The sequence below is a fragment of the Papaver somniferum genome, chromosome 6, assembly GCF_003573695.1.
Source record: "Papaver somniferum cultivar HN1 chromosome 6, ASM357369v1, whole genome shotgun sequence".
Classification (NCBI taxonomy): Eukaryota; Viridiplantae; Streptophyta; class Magnoliopsida; order Ranunculales; family Papaveraceae; genus Papaver; species Papaver somniferum.
This window is the reverse complement of record NC_039363.1, coordinates 72,952,342-72,966,800: the sequence shown is the minus strand read 5'-3', so window position 1 is coordinate 72,966,800 and position 14,459 is coordinate 72,952,342. Positions and strand designations below refer to the sequence as shown.

Below are 14,459 nucleotides of genomic sequence, written 5' to 3'. Positions count from 1 at the left end.
ACAACCACACACAATATTTCGTTTCGGTAATCTTTATGGACAAACTCCAATATATTCCCAAGAGAATCAACTAGACAGTCATACTCAATTAAGAAAAATACATCCAAGATTTATATCTCTATTTCTCAATGTAATCAGCAAATCAAACAGGTAGAAATCCGCAAGCCTGATTATTATGAGAAACAACTTGAACGATACCAAAGACCAATGTTCAAGTGCCGATCAATTTATATCAACAACCAAAGGTTGGATTATCTAATTGATTGAACTACGCACAACCTGTGATATTTCAATTATATAGAAACTAGAATGCGGAAAAGAAAAAACACAGACACCAGAATTTTGTTAACAAGGAAACCGCAAATGCAGAAAAACCTCGTGACCTAGTCCAGATTTGAACACCATACTGTATTAATCCGCTACAGACTCTAGCCTACTACAAGTTAACTTCAGACTCGAATGTAGTTGAGCACTAACCAATCTCACACTGATTAAGGTACAGTCGCGTTCCTTACGCCTATGAATCCCAGCAGGACTCTTAGTACTTGATTCCTTTAGCCGATCTCACCCACAACTAAGATTTGCTACGATCCAAAGTTGAAGACTTGATAAACAAATCTGTTTCACACAGAAAAATCTATTGGATAGGTAAATTTTTCTCCCGTAGAAATAATTACGACTTTTTGTTTCGACTTTTGATAAATCAAGGTGAACGGGAACCAATTGATACACCGGACTTATATTCTCGAAGAACAGCCTAATAATATCAAGGGAAATGTAATAAAAGGTCCTACTATTAAGACCCGATTCACAAATAGATCCTACTGCTGCAAACCATTTACAAAATGGTCATACTTCTGATTATAGGGGAGTTAAGTCGGTGGGCCCTCCAAAGTCAGAGTTAAATCAGGTGCTCAATTTACCTATTTGTCCTTAAGTTAACTACTAATAGATCTAGTACCATAGACTGGGTATTGTTACATCTCGAGGAGAGTTTCGACGGATTGGATCAGTCACTACAAAACCAGACTATAATAGGTTATTCATCTCCTTCTTCATTACATGCGGCCGTCTTTTTCCCATTTCTCTTCTCTAACCTTCTGTAACAGTGTTCGATTGAGTGAGGAAGAAACAATTTCGAGTGAGATTGATCATCAACGGTGAGGTTTTCGCTCACATAGTTTGTTTTTATGGTTTTGTTTCACTCTCATGGTATTTGGTGACTGATACGGGTTGAAAACAGGTAACTGGTTGTTCAGAACCCTAGTTTTCTTTCAAGACACAGTCAACATATTTACAAACATAATGAGGTTGGTAATCTTGAACCCATATTGTGCACTTCAAATTATTTTCAGAAACCTTAATTTTTCGAATTTGGGGATTGTTTTCATAAACCCTCATTTTTGTAGATTAGGGATTTATACAATGTTAAATGTTATAACTGTTTGTTGTGTTAGTAATTAATTGTGTAAATTGTATTTTCTGAAACCCTAGTTTTAGGCTATGCTGATTTGGTGATGTATGATAATTTAAGTTGTGTTTGTGTGTTTGAGTAAGTTTGGGAGAATGGCTTTATCTCTGATTCGAAATTGCAGATTAAAAAGAACTCATGCGACAGGAAAATGGTTCTTTCTGAGTTACCAGTTTCTTTTTGATCCCTAAAATCTTGGATTTTCATATGTATCTGTCATTTATATCAATTTGCTTTTGATTTAGTAAACAAAAGGAAATGAATTGTGGTTTTCCTTCTATTTTCAAGGAAATGATACTTGAACTAAATTATGTTTGCCTCTTATGCATGGTGATGCATCTTTCTGATTTGCTCCATTTTTTGTAACAGAAACCAATTGGCGCAAATTGCGATGTAATCCTTTTTGATGTCTAAGGCCGCCTGGAAACTTCAGTTCTCTTAAATCCTGTGGTGTGTTTGAGTAAGTTGGGGACAAGGAGTTTTTGTTCGATATTCCAAGATTTTGGGGGGCTGGAAAATTAGTTGGAGAGAACATAGCTTGTCGTTGTTCTGCTATGCAGTTGGTTGACTATATGGAGAGATCAAGCTCTATTACTCATAACCTGCATAGCTTCGGTACCAATTTACGTCCACAACAGTACTACCAGTATTGTTAAGTGTTTGGTGTTTGCATATGTTCTCCACCATTTTGGCAGGTAGCTTAGTTTCATTTTTTTTCTTTAGCTTTCCCACTAGATGGTCAGATTGATTATTTTTAACCCATGTTATCTTTAACTCATTTTCAATTGTGCACCTAGTAACCATGTGAACCTGCGCTATTGTTTGACTAAACGGTTTCTTTAAAATTTCAATGTATGTTTCAAGACCTTGCTCATGTAGTATGTTCTATCTTGTACTGAGTATTTGTAGGTTCTTTCAGCTATTTTTTCATGCTGACATTCTTAGTTTCAAAATATCCATAGGTATACATAAAACATTTCTAAAATTTCTTCATGCTTTCTTCTCAGGTTAGTGGTTTAATGCTTGCAAGCCATATTGTTTCAAAAGAATCCCAAGCACAGGACATTTGTTCAACCAATGTTTGATCCAATATGAGAAGTTGAGAAAGAAGCAAGCCTTTCTTGGATTATGCAATTCCTATGTTTGCGGTACGCCAAATATCCTCAAGTCCAGTTGTTATTTCATTTTGAAACCATGAATTCCTCTGTTCACTATGTGGAAATTGTCTTTGTCTTGTCATATCACAGTATGATATAGAGTAGTTACATGTTTATAGTCAAATCCCATAATCAATCACTTAAATAGGTTCAAAAACGGATCAGTGATATTTCTACAACCAAGGCAAAACTGATGAATACCATTATGTACAGGAACTGTTCGTGCTATGGCGGGAGAAGGCAGTGCTGCAAGAAGAAGGCAGAATCATGTTCATCTGCTACTGGTGCAACATCACCTGCAAAGTCTTCACCGACAACATCACCGACAACATCACCAACTACAAGTTCATCTATGAGCGGTAGAGGATCATGAGGTTCAAGATGTAGAGGTTGGAGGAAGATATGGTGGTGGGATTACAAGTGTATAAGGCAATGTCAGAGGCCATTGCTGGTGTATGAAAGAATATGAAGATGATTGTCTTCAGGATTGCATAAATGTTGCCAGGTGTCAGGGTTGCCAGGTCTGATGGTTTAACTGCAGTTAAATCTTTGAGTTAAAAGAGAGGGTATTTTCGGGACAAGTAACACCGTTTTTCCCCAGCAGTTATGTCGGACAAAACATGACCATTTTGTAAGCCAATTACAAAAGTATGACTCTTTTGTAACCGAATTATAAAAAGTAGAACCATTTTGTAATTGTCCCTAATATCAATCACCTCACAATGATATTAACCGTATGAAAGCGGAACAAGATATTGTGGAATCACAAACGATGAGACGAAGATGTTTGTGACTACTTTTTATCTTACCTGTCGGAGATTGAATCTCGAGAAAATCTTAGAGAAGATGGTACTCTATATGATAGAACAAAGTAAGATCAGAACATGCAACTACAGAGAAAATAGTTGGGTCTGGATTCAGAATCCCAATGAAGTCTTTAAGTCGTTAACATATAATGGTTTTAGAAAAACCTAGGTTAAAGGAGAATCGACTCTAGTCGCAACTAGTATCACACAGGAGGTGTGGGGATTAGATTTCCCAGCTGCTAGAGTTCTCCCTTATATAGTCTTTCAAATCAGGGTTTGCAATCAATGTTACCTTGGTAACAAAGTATTCAATATTCACCTTAGATGAAAATCTGATTAAATTCAAGATAATATCTTTCAACCGTTAGATCGAACTTAGATTGTTACACACAAATGAAATGTGACTTCATTTAGATATGGGTAACTGTACTTAAACGTGTACACCTTGTTGTCTCAACAATAGTTAACCGAAGTTAGCCATATGAACACTTTCATATCAACCTTGTTCATCTTAATCACAACTATTTCAAATGACTCAAATAAACTAGTTCTAGAGTTGTTCAATTGTTTATATTCTCATAGAAGTATACAAGACATAATTGAAGCAAAATCGATTTTGAGTCACTCGAATAAATTCATGAACATTATAGTCACGGTTTCCAAAAAATTGCATTCCTTAATTTATAAATGTATTTTTCATGAACAACCCGATTTTAGAACTTAACCCACTCAAGTATGCAAACGGGTACGCATACTGTCGTACACGACCAAACTCAGTTGAATTCCTGACTTGAACTGTTAAGCCGGTACGCATACGGGTACGCATACTAAGTTCCCAGACTTCAACTATTAAACCAGTACGTGTACGAGTATGCATACTATGGTTCCCGGACTTGAAATAACTTGCAACGGTTAGCATATAAGTACGCATATTGTGCTATATCCAAATGATGGTTAATAGTTCTAAACTCCATTTTAATCATTGAAACATTCTTGGAAGACGGGAATAGCTGTATCACACAAACTATTAGATTCAAAACAATTTTCAAGTGATCAATCAATCAATACGAAATATTCCAAGTCTACATCAAATGATTGTTTCACACAAATCATGTAAAATATTACCATGCGATTTTCACATGATCATCTTTTGATTTTCTTCAAGAATAAAGATGAACTTGGTTAAAGCGAAAGCTTACTAACACATATTTCGAGAAATATGTAGGCGAGTTAAACTCATCTCGAAATATCAAATGTGTATAAAGTAAAGTCTATATAGCTATACGAATTTTGTCTCAATAGGAAATATAATAGAAATAAACTTCTGAGTGATATATGAGTTCCAGTATCCACATACATTTTGTTGATGAAGTTCCACAAGATCCCCTTAGTAGTTCTTCGTCTTCAATCGATGAACGCCGTGAAGTCTAAAGCTTTACTACACATTATATCCCAATCCGAGACATAGATATAAGTAGATTAGAAATCAAGACTTATAGTTTTGACAACTAAACTTGACAAACAAGCTTGAGATAGCAACACTTGCGAGTTCGACCGAGCAGTGCTCTAACAATCTCCGCCTTTGTCAATTTAGTGACAAAACTATCAATATATATATAGATTAAAAAATAAATAAACTTTGTAGCTTCTCATCCAAATGCTTGATTTACTTGGTTCTTCAATATTACTCGAAATATTCGTCACTTCCAAGTAATCCAGTGATTATGAACGTGTTCAACTCAGCATCATAGTTGTTGAAGATCCATAGCCATAACAGTAAGAAAACAATTGTTCTCAGTCATAGTTATACAATGTCATAGTATTATTACACAACATCAAAGTTCAATTGTATCACTACTTTGACAATAATACAACGGTGATATTGTTAGAGCATTGCTCGGTCAAACTCGCAAGCGCTGCTATCTCAAGCTTGTTTGTCAAGTTTAGTGATCAAAACTATAAGTCTTGATTTCTAGTCTACTTATAGCTATGTCTCGGACTAGGATAGATTGTGTAGTTGATCTTTAGACTTCACGGTGTTCATCAATTGAAGACGAAGAACTACTAAGGAGAGCTTGTGGAACTTCATCAGCAAAAGGTATGTGGAGACTGAAACTCATCTATCACTCAGAAAGTCAATTTCTACTCTATCTCCTATATTGAGACAAAAGTCGTATAATTATATAATATTTGATTATATACATTTGATATTTCGAGATGAGTTTAACTCGCTTACATATTTGTTGAAATATGTGTTGGTAAAATTTCGCTTTAACCAAGTTCATCTTTTATTCTTGACGAAAGTCAAAAGATGATCATGTGAAAATCGCCTAATAACATCTTACATGATTTGTGTGAGACAGTTATTAGATGTAGACCTGGAATGTTTAGTATTGATTATTTCAATAACTTGAAAATTGCTTTGATGCTAATAGTTTGTGAAAACAATTGTTGTCATCCTCTAAGAATGTTTCAATGATTGAGATAGAGTTTAGAACACTTGACCGTTATTGGATTATGGACATAGTATGCATACTTGCATATATGTTAATCCAAGACCGGTATAGTGTGCATACTCGTGTGTGTACTGGCTAGGTCAGGTAAAGTCCGGGAGCCTTGGTATGCGTACACGTACGCGTATTGGAGAACTCAATTGAAGTCCAAGAACTATTGTATGTGTACCCGTACGCGTACTGAATTCAACTGTTGTTTTGGATGTGTGATAGTATGTGTACCCGTTCGCATATTGTCGGACACAATCCAAGTCAAGCTACTTAAGTATGCGTACCCGTTTGCATACTTGAGTGGGTTATGTTCTAGGATCGGTTGTGACATGAACAAATACATTTATATATAATAAGGAATGCATTCTTTTTCAAACCTTGGCTATAATGTTCATGAATTGATTCGAGTGAATCAAACCGATTTTGTTTCAATTGTGTTCTTGTATACTTCTATGAGAATATAGCAATTGAAAAACTCTATAACTAGTTTCATTTGAGTCATTTGAACTAGTTGTGTTTATGATGAATAAGGCCAATATGAAAGTGTTCATATGGCTAACTTCGGTTAACTATTGTTGAGCCAACCTAGTGTAAACGTTTAGGTACAGTTACCTATATCTAAATGAAGGTACATTTTATTTGTGTCTAACAAGCTAAGTCCATCTAACGGTGGAGAGATATTGCTTTTGTCAAGCAAACTTAACTTGGCTCTTAAATCAGGTTTCATCTAACGGTGAATATTGATTGCTTTGTTCCAAATATATCAAATCCTGATTTGAAGACTATATAAGAGAGAACTCTAGCGACTGGAAAACCTAATCCCCACACCTCATGTGTGATGCTAGTTGAGATTAGAGTCGATTCTCCTTTAACCTTAGGTTTATGCCAAAACCTTGTAGGTTAACGACTTGAAGACTTCATTGGGATTGTGAAGCCAAACCCAAATATTTTTTTTGTAGTTGCATGTTCTGATCTTACCCTGTTCTATCGTATTGAGTATTATCTTCTCTAAGATTTGCTCGAGATTGATCTCCGATAGGTAAGATAAAAAGTAGTCACAAACATCTTCGTCTCATCATTTGGGATTCCACAATATCTTATTTCGCTTCCATACGATTAAGATTATTGTGAGGTGATTGATAATACTTGGATGTTCTTCAGGAATATAAGTGGTTTATCAATTGGTTCCTGTGCACCTTGATTTATCATAAGACGGAACAAAACTCATAGGTATTTCTGTGGGAGACAGATTTATCTATATCAATAGACTTTTCTGTGTGAGACATATTTGTTTAGCAAGTCTTCGACTTTGGGTCGTAGCAACTCTTAGTTGTGGGTGAGACCAGCTAAGGGAATCAAGTGCGTAGAATCCTGTTGGGGTTCAGAGACGTAAAGAGCGCAACTGTACCTTAATCAGTATGAGATTGGTTAGGGCTCAACTACATTCCAGTGCGAAGCTTATTGGTAGTAGGCTAGTGTTTGTAGCGGCTTAATACAGTGTGGTGTTCAAGGCTGGACTAGGTCCCGGGGTTTTCTGCATTTGCGGTTTCCTCGTTATCAAAATTCTGATGTATGTGTTATTTATTTTTCGCATTATATTTTCTATATAATTGAAATATCACAGGTTGTGCGGTAAGTTCAATCAGTTCTTGAATCCGGCCTTTGGGTTGTTTATTGAATTGATTGACACTTGGATATTGGTTTGTGATACCGTCCAAGTTATTTCTCTTATTTTCGCAAATTTCTGTTTGTTTGATTGCGGATTGAATTGAGAAATTGAGATATAACTCTTTGATATACTTTTCTAAAGATTGAGTCTGATTGTCTAGTTGATTCTCTTGAAAGTATATTGGAGTTAGTCCATTAAGATTTCCAAACGAAATACTGGGTGTGGTTGTTAGACCCCCGCTTTTTCAGATATGTATCACTCCCCCTTAGTCAATACTTCATCTCACAATGAAAACCACTCACCCTTACATAATGATCTGTAAACCATATGTTTTAGTAATATGAACTACACAATAATTCTCCCCATTTTTGTCAATATAAATTGGCAAAGGTACAAAAAATAGCGGGATCATAATGAAATTCTCATAGAGATACTTCATGACAAATTGAGAACATATCAACTTTGTTTCGATGATTTTACATAGTCGAAACATAGTGTATTCATCAACGAGTTTATATAGATACAGAAGACTCCTATAATATTTCACAGCCGCACTCCCCATTTGGAAATTAAGCAAGTTCAATTAAGAACTCTCACCCATAAAATGTCATTCCCGAAAGAAAAACAACAGCGGCCTTACTTTTACAAGAAAAGAAGGATTTATTTGTATACTTTGGTACCTAACAAAATTTTATTTACGTAGAAACAAATGCGAAATTGAAACAACACTACACTGGAGTTCTAAACCTTGATTTCCCAATAGATAGAGATAATTCCAGGTGCAAAATGGCTAGAATACTAATGAACCAAAACAATACCAATAGACTGCCGTAAGTGTTGAAACGTTGCAATATCTAAAGGTTTGGTGAGAATATCAGCCAGTTGTTGTTCAGAAGGCACAAATTTCATGTTAATAATATCATTTTCATAGAGATCTCTAATAAAATTATACCTTATGTCAATGTGCTTAGTTCTTGAGTGCTCAACAGGATTCTCAGTAATGCGAATCGCACTTGAGTTGTCACAAAAGATCTTCATTATACCAGTGTCAATTCCATAATCAGCAAGCATTCTTTTCATCCATAAAAGTTGAGTAGAACACAAACCTGCAGCAATGTATTTTGCTTCGCATGTATACAAAGATTGTGAGTTTTATTTCTTGTTATGCTATGCCACAATATTTAAGCCAACATAGTAAAATCCCCCTGAAGTACTCTTTCTGTCTTGCACACATCCTGCCCAATTTGCATCTGAGTAGGCAGTAAGATCAGTGTTAGTATCAAAAGTATAAGACAGACCACACCTGATAGTATGTTGGAAATATCACATGATCCTTTTTGCAGCTGCAAGATGAGATACCTTTGGATTAGCCTGAAATCTATCCCAACAGCCAACACTAAACGCAATATCAGGTCTAGTAGTTGTAAGATATAAAAGGCTTCCAATGATAGATCGATAAAGTTTTAGATCCACATTTAATCCTTTCTCATCTCGACGTAGTTTACCAGTTGTGGGCATATGAGTTAGTTTTGGAGTTGACTTATCAAGACCGAACCTTGTCACAAGATCCTTAACATATTTTTCTTGAGATAATTAAGTAAATTCCATCCTTATGTTGTTGAATCTGTAATCCTAAAAAGAATTTTGATTCACCAACATTGCCCATCTCAAACTCCTTACCAAGAGATAATTGAAAATATTTTGCAAGTTTCTCAGATGTTGATCCATAGATGATAGCATCTACATGAACTTGAGCAATGACAACATCTTTCCCACTCCATTTGGTATATAATGTTTTATCAGCTTCACCTCTCGACAAACTTTTCCTAAGAAGAGAAGTAGTTAATTTTTCGAACCAGACACGAGGTGCTTGTTTTAGCCCATATAATGCCTTGTTGAGCTTAAGGACGTGATCTGGGAATTCAGGATTTTCAAATCCCTTAGGTTGAGGAGCATAGACTTCTTCCTTTAAATTTTCGTTTAGGAACGAGGATTTTATGTCCATTTGAAAAAGCTTAACCTTAAGAAAACAAGCATGAGCTAATAACAAACGAATGAACTCAAGGTGCCACATGTGCAAAGGTTTTTCAAAGTCGATACCTTCAATCTGTGAATATCCCTGAGCGACAAGTCTGGCTTTGTTTCTGACAATAATGCCAAATTCATCAGACTTGTTCTTGAATATCCATTTGGTACCAATAATATTGATATTGGGGGGACAAGGTACGATCTCCCGTACATGTTCGCTAAGAGCTTCATCAATATTTCTCGGTTCTACTTGCGATAGATAACAACCAAAATTGCAAATTTTTTGAAGTTGTCCTCTCGTCTTAGCTGTAGAATCCTTTCCTCCAATAATACTGTTAGTATCATGATTCCTTTGAACCCAGAGGTGCCGTGGAGGAGCACGTTCTTGTTCAACAGGACTAGTCTGATTAGGGATCTTCTCCTTGTCACTCGAAATATCAGGATCAACAACAGTTGGAACAAATTTTACTGACTTTGGAATTTCCTTGACTCTCTAAATTGTCTCGGTTGGAGGCAATTCAGCAGGAGGGCTATCATGAAGAAAATTTCTCAGATCATCAATAATGACATTTGCAGATTCCATCATAACTTGGGTTTTGAGATTAAATACTCGAAAACCACGACTATCAGAAACATAGCCAAGAAAGATACCTTCATCGCTTTTAGAATCAAATTTCCTTTTTTGTTCTCGATCTTTCAGAATGTAGCACTTACTTCCAAACACTCTGAGATAGTGCAAATTTGACTTCTTACCGTACCACAACTCATAAGGAGTATTTAGGGTTTTTGACCGTTGGTAGACACGGTTGATCAAATAGCATGCTGTAAAAACAACTTCTCCCTAAAACTTTAACGGTAAGTTTTTGTTATGGAGCATTACCATCGCCATTTCATGAATGTTCCTATTCTTCCTTTATGCAACTCCATTTGCTTGTGGAGTAATGGGTGGTGAGTATTGTTGAATAGTCCCCAGTTTGTCACAAAATTCAAACATCTTAGTGTCCTTGAATTCAGTTCCACGGTCGCTTCTAATTTTCTTTAGCTTGCGACCTTGTTCATTATGGATTCTATTAACAATAGTCTTGACTTCACCAAGAGTTTCATTCTTTGAGCTAAAAATGCCACCCAAGTGAATCTGGTATAATCATCTACCATAACTAAAGCATACTTCTTCCCAACAAAAGTAGGTTGTTAAATAGGCCCGAAGAGATCCATATGCATTAAATCAAGTGGATCTTTAGTGAGAATATCTCGAGATGATTTATGTGGAACTTTCGTTTGTTTACCCTTTTGATAGGAACCACAGACACCCTCAATCTTAGCATTGATTTTGGGAACACCTCTAACAAGTTCTTTATGAATGATCTTAGTTAGAAGGCGATAATTGGTGTGACCAAAACGTTCATGCCAAAGATGAGTAGATTCCACCTTAGTCAAATTACAACAATTGCTAAACTGAGTACCTAAGAGATTACAGTTATTTTTACCACGAGTTCCCAGAAAAGTTACTTTTCCAGTTTTGTCTACAATGTCACATCTATTCGCATGAAAGACAAATTTATGGCCTTTGTCACAAATCTGACTAAAAGAAAAAAGATTAGCAGTCATACCTTTAACGTATACTACATCATGGATTTCAGGAACGCCGGGTAGTTTGATCGTCCCCTTCTTGCTTATGTAGCAATAACTCCCATCTCCGACTGTTACTGGTCCTCCTTCAAAATCGTTTGAATTCACAAACCACGAAAGATATCCAGTCATGTGTCTGCTGCATCCACTATCAATGAACCACTGAAAGGGTGACATTGATTTTAGAACAAAAGCTCCCATACTAACGCTACTAACCCGATTTGGTTTTCTTGTTAGATTTGTACACTTTCTGAGAAAAGAAAACAGCTGTTCAGCTTTCTTGTGAAGATTACTAGCAACCTTTAAACTTTTCTTGAAAGACGTACATGTATGTTGAAAATGATTATGAGAACCACAAAACATACATAAACCAACATCTGTAAACTCATCTGAGAAGTTCTGATCGTATCAGGTTTCACAAAGCCTAAACCTCGCTTATCTCCTGACTTTCGACAATTCTTCAAAGAAGAATTAAAGAAGTTTTTCATAACCATCGAAGGAACTTTGACAGACTTCAAATCCTTATAATTTGCAATATCTGCAACAAGATCAGAATTGATCCGGATTTGTTCATCCAACTTCTTCTGGAAACTAACTATCTCTTCAGAACATTCTCGAAGATCATAGTTTTTGATATAAATTTTGCGATGAAGACCATCAATTTTTCTTATCAATCGTTGGTTTTCTCGACAAATATTTTTGATGATTTTTCTAGATCAAAGCACTCAACCTCATCGATGGTTTCTAGAACACACACGGAGTTGAGTAGATCTAATTCCGGTGAAGCGTTTATAGAGACTTTACTATCCATATAATGTAAAACATCTACTCCCTCCGTTCCATTTTACTTGATGTTTTAGGGATTTCTTTGTATTCCAAAATAGATGATATTTTTAGTATTTTTCTCATATTCTCACTGATTTGCCCTTGCTTTGGAATCACACAATATCATTAATTTTTATTGTAATCAGTACTCTAATATTTAAATCTACTCTATTTTTTATTATGTTCCAAAATGATGGAGAATTTGGTAGTACATCCCAAGTAAATCACTACGGGATTGATAAATATTCCTAGAATCTAGAAACTAAAACTAGGCCATTTAGATTTTATTCTCTCTGATATTTCTTAGTCTCCGTGAAAAACTCTACAACATCAAGTAAATCGGAACGGAGGGAGTATAAAATAATAGGCTTGGGACCACCCAAATCCTATTATTTTAAAGAGATATTACTTAATCGATAAAATAATAATTTATTATTTTATATATATATAATATATTAATTTAAAGAATAATTCTTAATTTAAAAAATTTCTTTGGAAAAAACGAGAGTTTCCATATTAAAAACCTAAAAATAAAGTATCTTAGGATAAATACCGAAATAGATTTTTAAAAGTGAAAAATATAGAAAAAGATAAAACAATAATAATGGAAATATTTTTAGAACGGCATGCATAGGTTTTTAAAGTAATAAATCTTATTAATTTCCATGGAAAAAGATTTTAATATAGATTTTTTTTTGTATTTAACATACAATTTACAATTCAATTTAATCACAAACAATACAAGTTTCTAAATCACTAGGATGTCTTCTCATCTCAAAGGTGTGTGAAAATTATTTTTTATTTTCTAACGGAATTATTATTTTATATAATATTTGGGACCTATTAATGTTTAAAGGGAACTTTTGAAATGTATTATATTATAATTTTATCGAATTTATTATTTTAGCACTAAGGCCCCGAATCGGGACTGAGAAATTTTATTATTTTAGCGAAACTATTATATTATCGAGTATTATTTTAAAAAAGTTTTATTGTAGTCAGATTGCTACATACACAGACTTATGAAGTCTTAAACGTATTTGCCTGCTCTGATACTAGTTGAAAAAGCGGGGGTCTAACAACGACACCCAATATTTCGTTAGGAAATCTGTATGGACTAACTCCAATGTAATTCTAAGAGAATCTACTAGACAGTCAGACTCAATCAAGGAAAATATATCCAAGAGTTATATCTCTGTTTCTCAATGTAATCAGCAAATCAAACAGATGGAAATCCGCGAGCCTGATTATTATGAGAAACAACTTGAACGGTACCAAAGACCAATGTTCAGGGGTCAATCAATTTCAATCAACAACCAAATGTTGGATCTACCAATTGATTGAACTACGCACAACCTGTGATATTTCAATTATATAGAAAATATAATGCGGAAAAGAAATAACACAGACACCAGAAGTTTTGTTAACGAGAAAACCGCAAATGCAGAAAAACCACGGAACCTAGTCCACATTTGAACACCACACTGTATTAAACCACTACAGACTCTAGCATACTACAAGTCAACTTCGGATTGGAATGCAGTTGATCCGTATCCAATCACACACTGGTTAAGGTACAATCGCGTTCCTTACGCCTATGAATTGCAGCATGACTCTATGCACTTGATTCCCTTAGTTGATCTCACCCAGAACTAAGAGTTGATACGATCCAAAATCGAAGACTTGATAAACAAATCTGTCTCACACAAAAAAGTCCATTGAACAGATAAATATGTATCCCACAGAAATACCTACGAGTTTTTGTTCCGTATTTTGATAAATCAAGGTGAACGAGAACCAATTGATACACCTGACTTATATTCTCGAAGAACAACCTATAGTAAATTGACATAGTTTTTCTTAACCGGAAACAATTGAATCACACACACACACACATACACACATAATGGAATATATCAATTATACCGAAATTTTGTTAAGCAAAATAAAAATATATGCAATATAAGCAGGCTTTTCTTAAACAGGAAAACAATTAACTAACAAATTCGTTACCTCAGATTCCGCATCCTCTTCTCCCCACAAAGATATATCATTAAGCGCAAGTTCAAGATAGAACTCTATCCCAGTATATTGTCATCCTCTCGCAATAACAATAGAACAACAACAAGAGAAACCTTTACCAGAGAAAGGTTGAATTGGTTTTAACTAATGCGTGCCAATAGGAAAAGCTGAAAACCTGAAACACGTATGTTTATGCTAAACACAGCTCATGTAAACAAAAATTGATTCAACACATTGTGACTTTTCACATATGAGTTTCAGTCGTAACACCTTATGATCCTTTGATAAAGCCTACCAACATGGGCTAGAACTTAACCCCGCTAAATCAAAAGGTCACACAAACCATAA

General features: G+C 35.1%; 1 long non-coding RNA gene across 1 annotated transcript; it reads left to right on the top strand.

The window, feature by feature from the left end:
• Window positions 1–1,042: 1,042 nt before the first annotated feature.
• LOC113285765 lies at window positions 1,043–3,365 on the top strand. Its single transcript, XR_003328924.1, has 5 exons — window positions 1,043–1,160; window positions 1,244–1,310; window positions 1,841–2,166; window positions 2,479–2,619; window positions 2,842–3,365. It is a non-coding gene; the product is annotated as an uncharacterized LOC113285765 (long non-coding RNA).
• The last annotated feature ends 11,094 nt before the right edge of the window (window positions 3,366–14,459 follow it).